At 42.4% G+C, this 7,545-nt stretch overlaps 1 protein-coding gene and 1 non-coding gene across 3 annotated transcripts in view; one reads left to right on the top strand and one right to left on the bottom strand.

The window, feature by feature from the left end:
- POMT2 (protein O-mannosyltransferase 2) overlaps positions 1–7,545 on the top strand; it is a 46,572-nt gene that overhangs the window by 908 nt on the left and 38,119 nt on the right. Inside the window, exon 1 of one of the 2 annotated variants that reach the window (XM_077123176.1) lies at positions 33–155. The exons of the other annotated variant lie outside the window; for it this stretch is intronic. The gene's annotated coding sequence lies outside the window, so the exon portion shown is untranslated. Of the gene's footprint in view, positions 1–32; positions 156–7,545 lie in introns of those variants that run through there. 2 annotated transcript variants of the gene reach the window in all.
- On the bottom strand, positions 3,786–3,892 carry LOC143652775 (U6 spliceosomal RNA). The gene has a single exon (XR_013160838.1). It is a non-coding gene; the product is annotated as a U6 spliceosomal RNA (small nuclear RNA).

Below are 7,545 nucleotides of genomic sequence, written 5' to 3'. Positions count from 1 at the left end.
AGGAGGGATGCCACTCTCTGATTGGCCTTGGGCACAGAGGGGGCGGGAAGAATTGGCAGTTGAAGGGGAGGGGGCTGCGGTGAAGGGGAAACTGAGGTTTCTGGTGGTTGTCTCTGGCAAGGTGCAGCTCCTGTGAGAGGAATCGTTTTGCTCTGGTGGGTGACAGTAGGATTCGAAAGGTCTGGGGAAGCAATCGTCAGGTTTTCCCGGTTTTGCTGTAGTGTCTCACCTGGCTCTGAAGTTGTAGCTGTTAAAGCTTCATTGAACTGTCCAAAGAGAATTGGAAATTCTTAGTACAGAATTTCCCAAGGCCTAAATTCTTAATCCGCAGAATTTTCAGGTATCAGTGGAGGGAAAAATTCCTAACTGGGTGTCTTCATCTTTGGGAGCAGAGGGCAGTTTGGGTATCTAGGGTAGTGGCAAAGATTCTAGGAAGCAGGTCTAGGGTTGTCCTGTAAGAGGAGAGGCTTTTTTCTTAAAGGTTAACTGAGCTTAAAAAGTAACTTGGTCCCCACCTAGAAAAAGGAAAAGTTTTATACAATCCAAAAATGGTTACTTTGTTTGACAACAGATGGTATCATATTTTCTTAGTACCTTTGAGAAAAAATTAGTGTAGGGGATATCAGAAATGAAACTCCTTGATCAAAAAAGCAAGCCAACAAACAAAATGTCAGGGTTATTCTACTTGAAAGTTCATTAATTAGCCTATTATTGTTTCATGAGTGTTGCAGAAAATATGAGATTCCTGGGTTGGAAACAAAAGACGGTATTACTCATGTCACAGCCAGTTGGTTTTCCTTGCCTCCTCACCAAGTCCCACAGGGTAATGCCATGGGCGCAGGTAGATGATCGCTGCACGAACAGTGAGTTGTGCCATTGCTAAGGAATAATGAGCTTGAAAAATCTATTTTATAGCAGGCAGTTAGCAAGCCTGCTCTTTATCCTAAGGCACTTGCTGCTAACAAGGCCCCGAGAAATGGCACAGGTAAAGTGCAGTCAGGGTCTTGCATTCTTGGCATACTCAAAATGTATAGGAATATGAGAGATCTGTGGAGGACTGTCTCTTCCTAATGTCTCACCTCCCAATACTGTACTGTCTTGGCTTCTAGCTAATTTTCACATGAGTATGCAACTCTGTTGGCTACTCTGATTAATCTGACTGACAGAGGCTGGGACCTAATCCATTTACTTTGTCTCATACAACATTTAATGAGGGCAGTTATCAATGGGACTCTAAGTAGCAAGATGAGACTAAAGTGGAATATTTACCTCAGTCATGTCCTCCAGGGTTCTGGATCAGCTACCCATGAAGAAGTCCCAGGTGGCCAATAGGTTAATAGGACTCCAATTTCAGACAGTTGGGATGTTGTGTCTTATTGTTATGATCTGTTCAAGGGAGTTTAGACTGCCTTCTGACCTTTTGTGTCATTGCCAGTATTTACCATGGGCCAAAAAGCATCCGCTATGCCCAATGGAAAGACATTTTCTTGCCCATTCTTCCCTACATACAAACATATTGCCTGAAAGGGCACAGGCCACTACAGTCTAGTAATTTTTTGTTAAATTTTGTTTGGCCCACCATTCAACTTGATTTGGATCATATTACATTGGTCTGATTAAGCTGCATGGGCAGTGTCACTGAGTTAAGTTACAGCCTCGATCACTATACATGGTATAACCTAAGGTCCTTAGGGTGTCAGGGGAAGCATATGAATTTGCATCAGCTAGAATGAAACACCAGTCACAGAGGCCACCCAACAGTGTGTCAGTAGTCAAGCTATTCCATGGATATTCTACACTCCCTACTATCCACAAGCATCTGATATTGTCAAGCACTGAATGATCTCCTCAGAAATCATTCAGTAGTGATGGTGGCACAAAATTGTGAATGAAATTGATATCGTGAATTGTATACATGTAAGAGGATGAAATGAGAACTTTTGTATTGTGTATATGGTACCACAATTACAGTTTTTTTTGGTATGCTCTCGGCGGGGTCATATTTCATTCTTTTCCATGTGAATATCCCTTTATCACACACCATTTGTTGAATGTGTTTGTTTGTTTTTTGAGTGCATGGGGAATTGAACTCAGGTCTCCTGAATTGCAGGTGAGAATTCTACCACTGAGCTACCCATGCACCCCCCAATTTTTTTTTTAATGAAAGCAAAAATCAACTTGAAAAGATTTCTTACTCTATTTCTCTCACCTTCTTCTGGAAAAAGCATTTTACCTTAGTAAAACTTTTTGGTTACCTGACAAAGTCATCTCCAGAAAGGGTGCATTTCCTCTTGGCTACCAACTGGGTAATGATCAGGACGAAAGGGGTGAGGGTTATGTAAACCTATTTTGAAAATTTGAGATTCTTCCCTGCCTATTCCTGAGCATGATGTAGCTGTCTTTCCTCTAACAGCAGCCCCACATCAGGGGTTGATACCCTGTCCGGGTGACAGCCCAGCCAGAAGGAGCCCTAGGGGATTCAAACTTATTTCTAGTTCAGTCACTTGGATTGCCTTGTTGGAATGGCATGGCCCTAGGGCAGAAAGATAAAATGCTCACTTGGTTGAGTACACTGCTTGTTAAGTCCCCCTACAGTGGCCCATATGGTTCAAGTTGGGAGATATGTCTGGTCTCTACATTTTCTACATTTTCTATGCCCTCTCACACCTGACCCCTCCAGACAAAAAGTCTGGGTGTGAGTATGGGTTAATTGAAGAAAAGGTGAAGCTGGACACTAGGATGGGACACACGGATTACATGGCAGAGAAGGAGAATAACACCCCAGCACCTGAGCAGGGGATGCCATAGACCCCTGGGGTAAAAGAGGGGGAAAGAATCAATGCTCACCTTACCCCCAATATCCACACAACAGCTTAGCAAAGCAATCACATAGTCCATTTAAATCAAGCGGTAGCTGGAGCTGGATGTGTCTGACTATAACAGAAAAACTAATGTGGACTTTGTTGGTCTTGGGCTAATCTGATGTGGCAGAAGTCATCAAATGTGGACCCCTCTCATATGAGTGCAAATGCCGAGGCTGGCACAACTTTGTTTCAATTTGGCTTACACTATCACTGCTGCCTGTTGATGGATCGGAAAGCTGAAAACACAACACAGTTAGTTTTAGGGCCACAATGCTGTGATGCTGTGTTAAGAGTCAGATAATTGGATTGGAACAGCAACCTCAGCACTGTAACCTGAAAAAGATTACCAGCAGTGAGGTACCAGTGATAGCCCCCAGAGGGAAACAAAGGTCTAATGGTGTCAAAGTTTTAGCAGCAGGCAGTGTTGATTCCCTATGCAATGTGGCTTCCTTCACTGCAAGGCAAAGAGCAGTCACAAGACTAGTTCGTATGCACTGGTGGTTTCTGCTTCAGAAACATGGTCCTTTGCTTTGTGCCCAGTCCGTAAGGTTGATATGTTGTCATGCTGATGCAATAATGGATCCACGTGGCAATGGCAGTGATCAGTAGCACAATTCCAGGTAGTCTTACCATGGGCATCTGTGTGAGTGATGCAGACTCTTTCATTGGCAGCTGTGATTTGTTCCCACAGTTCTTGGCTCCAAAGAGGGGAGTCTAATTTCTCAGTATATATTTCCAAGTGGCAGATCAGATGGCTAGGCCATTGGCAACAGTCAACAAAAATATGACTTGTCTCTTTCTTAGTAGTATTGTCTAAGCTGAGGGTGATGACTTTCAATGCAGCCCATTATTCTGATCAACCCTTTGTGTAGTCAGCCTACCAGAGTTGTCACTGGGGCTAGATAACTGCAGCTGCCCAATGGACACCATCAGATTTTCACGAATTTGTATGTCATCCTTGTGGAGGGGCCATGCTAGTCTTCCTAGTATTGTTGTAATTTTAGTATATGTGCTGCCAAAGCTGGCACGATACTGTCAGCTTTTTTTTTTTTTAATATTTTTATTGTAAAAACTTAACATTCTTTTTTCCATTCATTTATTCATTTTTTTATTTCTTGCTTTTTTTATTTAGAGTACATAGATAGAAATTTATTAGGTGCACATGTAAGAGGACACGCAGGCATTCCTGCAAAGACAGAGGTGAGGGAGGTGAGAGGCGATATACAAACACTCTTGACATACAAACACCATCAGTTTTTGACTTAGTCTAACCATCAGTGAACCAGCATTCAGAAGAACCTCTGTGAATTCAGAGTCTACTAAGCCAGCTATTTTGCTTCGAATGGTGAGGTGAAAGATAGTTTCCCTCAAAGAGGGAGCTGCCATTCAGCAAAAAAACTGAGATGCCTGTAGGGCCAGGCCAACTGCACTCTCTCTCTCTCTTTTTTTATTGTGAAATATATACAAAAAAAGTGGTAAATTTCAAAGTACGTCTTAACAACCAGCTGTAGAACACATTTCAATCTATAGTATGGGTTACAATTCCTCACAATTTCAGGTATTTCCTTTGAGTTGCTCTGAGACACTGGAGACTAAAAAGCAATATCAGAATAATGATTCAGTAGTCATACTTATTTGTTAAATCCTATCTTCTTTATTACAACTCCTCCTCCTCCTTTGAGCCTTCTCCCAGTCTTTAAGGACATTTGGACAATGACCATTCTAACTTCTTTGTGTTGAAAAGGGGTGTTGACATTATAGGGTATGGAGATGCAACTGGTTGATGCTCTTGGAAAGACTGGTAGCTCTGGGTTTCAGGGCTTATCTGGCCTAAAACCATCTGGAGGTTTTAAGTTTCTGAAAAATAAACTTAGTGAGTGAAACTTTTAGAGTATCAGATAGAGTCCTGGGTATTCTCTAGGGTTTACAGAAATACTATTGATTGGAGCTTGGCATACCATGACAATTAGCAATGATCTAGCTGAAGCTTGTATAAAAACAACCTCCAGAATAGTCTCTCAACTCTATTTGAAATCTCTTAACCACTGACACCTTATTTTTTTTGCATTTATTTTCCCCCTTTTGATCAGGTAGGCATTGTTGATCCTATGGTACCAGGGCCAGGCTCATCCCTGGCAGTTGTGTCCCTGGATTAAATGCCCCACTTATGGGGGAGGGTAATGATTTTACTTGCAGATTTGGGCAGAGAGAGAGAGGCCACATCTGAGCAACAAATGAGGTTCTCTGGAAGTAACTCTTAGGCATAATTATAGGTTGGCTTAGATTCTCCATTATAGAAATAAGTTTCATAAGAGCAAGCCTCAAGATCAAGGGTGTGGCCTATTAGCTTGGGAGTCCATAATGTTAGAGAGAGTATCAGGGATTTCTCAGGTGGGGAAATTTAATAGTTCCATATTTTTTCTCTAGTCCCTTAAGGAACTTTGCCAATATTTAAAAATTATTTGCCCGGTATACTTTGGGGTATACCTAGGTATTATATTAAGCTATAAAGAATTGCAGGACCTCCTTCCCAGTTCTAAGCTCCATGTGTTTAGGTTGTTTAACAACTAGCCAGGCAGGTTAAGTTAGAGTGTGTGTTACAGAAAATTCAGGTTCTGGACAAAATAAACCCCTCTTCCTTTGGTCTTATACAGTAGGTGATGTTCTAAAATACAGAGAGTATCATCCTTTACCCTGTATTCTGATTTACCTTAGTCCCAACCAGATTGGCTTTGTTCTTATCTCTAATTGAAGCCTAATCTCTTTTTCAGCTTCTTTTACAGTTGCTATATGTAGAAATGCTGACTTTCAGAGCTGCAGAACTCCGACTCTGAGTTTTAGGTGTCACACAGGTACCCAAAGTTCCAGGAAAAATGCCAGGTTATACATATAGCATCTCAGAATTTAGAAATAACACTTAAAGCTCAGGAATAAATGTGACTGCTGTAAGGGCTTACAATGTAGGTCCCACTTTTCTTGCAAGTATTTTCTATAAGAGACCACACAACATTTGTCCTTTTGTTTCTGGCTTATTTTGCTCAACATAATGTCCTCATGGTTCACTCACCTCGTTGCATGCCTCTTGACTTCGTTCCTTTCTGTGGCCGCACAACCTTCCATCATATGTGTACTCCATAGTTCACCTTTCTGCTTCTCACTGTACCCTTTGGCTACCTCCGTCCATTGGGTATCATGAATGATGTCGACGTCAACATCAGTGTGTAAATGTCTATTCAAGTACCTGTTTTCAGGGTTTTTTAGTATATTCCTGTTGCCTAATCATGTGGTGACTCTATGTTATAGGGTCTCTATATAGCCTGCTATATCTCCACTACATTACCCTCCAGAGAGGCTGCCCCATTCTGCTACCCTACCCACATTAAATAGCTATACCTCTCTCTCTACATTTTCTCTAGCATTTGAATATTTATTTATTTATTTTGAATCTGCAGATTTTGTTGAGATATATTCATATAGCACGTATTCTATTCAAAATAAACAGTTTCACACTATTCTCACTTAGTTGTACAATCATCATCACTCTCAATTTTTGACAGTTTTCATTGCTCAAAAGAGAAGATAAAGATCGCAGCTGCACTCTTGAATATACTGTTTCCATTTGACAAGCCAACCTTGTTGAGTCCTTCCCTTGTTATCTGTAGAGTCCAAGTTGACCTACCCCAAGTGGAAATATCAGGCCAGAGAGTCCTAAAGCCTTCATGGGTCAGGAGCTTAATTTCAACTTGAGCTAAGAGTGAAGGCTGAGTTAATAGCTGCCTTTTAAAAAGGGTGTACTTGGTGCCTGTGTCCAGCAGGTGGCGTTATTACCCTGGGGAATGGCTTCAGTAATCTAGCGGTTAAGTCTTTAAAGCTGTGATTTCTTTCTCTTCTTACCATTTTATAGTTTCTCCTGGACTACCCAGGAGAGGAGAGGACAGGAATTCAGGATAATTCTTTTTAATTCTTATGGAGTCAATACCAGACATTCAGCAGTGGAAGTCACAACTATTGTATACTAAAATGGTGTAAGGGCTCTACCCAACAGGTCGTGTAGACTTCCCTCCCCCCCCATCTCGCCCCCCCATGGGCGTGGGAATTTGAACAATGGAGTCTTAATAGACATGCGTCAGGGGCTGAAGTGAGCACCATAGATTAGGTCATTTCCCAGCTGGGGGTTGGGGGAGAGAGAGAGAGAGAAAGAAAGAGAGAGAGAGTGTGTATGTGTGTGTGTAGGAGGAGGGGGGTGCAGAAGGGGAAATGGTGAGCTGTGGGAAGCGTCAGGGAGGCTTTTTTCTCATTTAGTGCCTTGTTAGGCTTAGCACTACTTCCTCCCTGGTGTACTTCCCAGTGTCCAGTGAGTGCCTGGGCTCAGAGGCTCTGTTCTTTCAGCCCCTGCACACACTGCTGCAGTCATCCCACAGTCTTCTGTGCCTTTAGTAATGCATTGCCCTAGCGAGTCCCTGCCCCTACCCATGGGACTGAATACTGGGGAGATTGAACATATGACATCTAAAGCCATATGCATTGAGTTCCTCTCCTTCCCGAGTTCCCTTTGGGGACAGGGAGGCCTTGGCCCCACCTTTAATGTCCTTACTATTTAAAGTAGCTGAGGTTATGGTAGAGAAGGAGGGATCTTAGGACCCAGAGGGAGAGAATGGCTTTATGCCGATAGGCAAAGCAC

This window comes from Tamandua tetradactyla, chromosome 12 (assembly GCF_023851605.1).
Source record: "Tamandua tetradactyla isolate mTamTet1 chromosome 12, mTamTet1.pri, whole genome shotgun sequence".
Classification (NCBI taxonomy): Eukaryota; Metazoa; Chordata; class Mammalia; order Pilosa; family Myrmecophagidae; genus Tamandua; species Tamandua tetradactyla.
The sequence above is the reverse complement of the archived record's forward strand: the minus strand, read 5'-3'. Positions and strand labels throughout refer to the sequence as shown.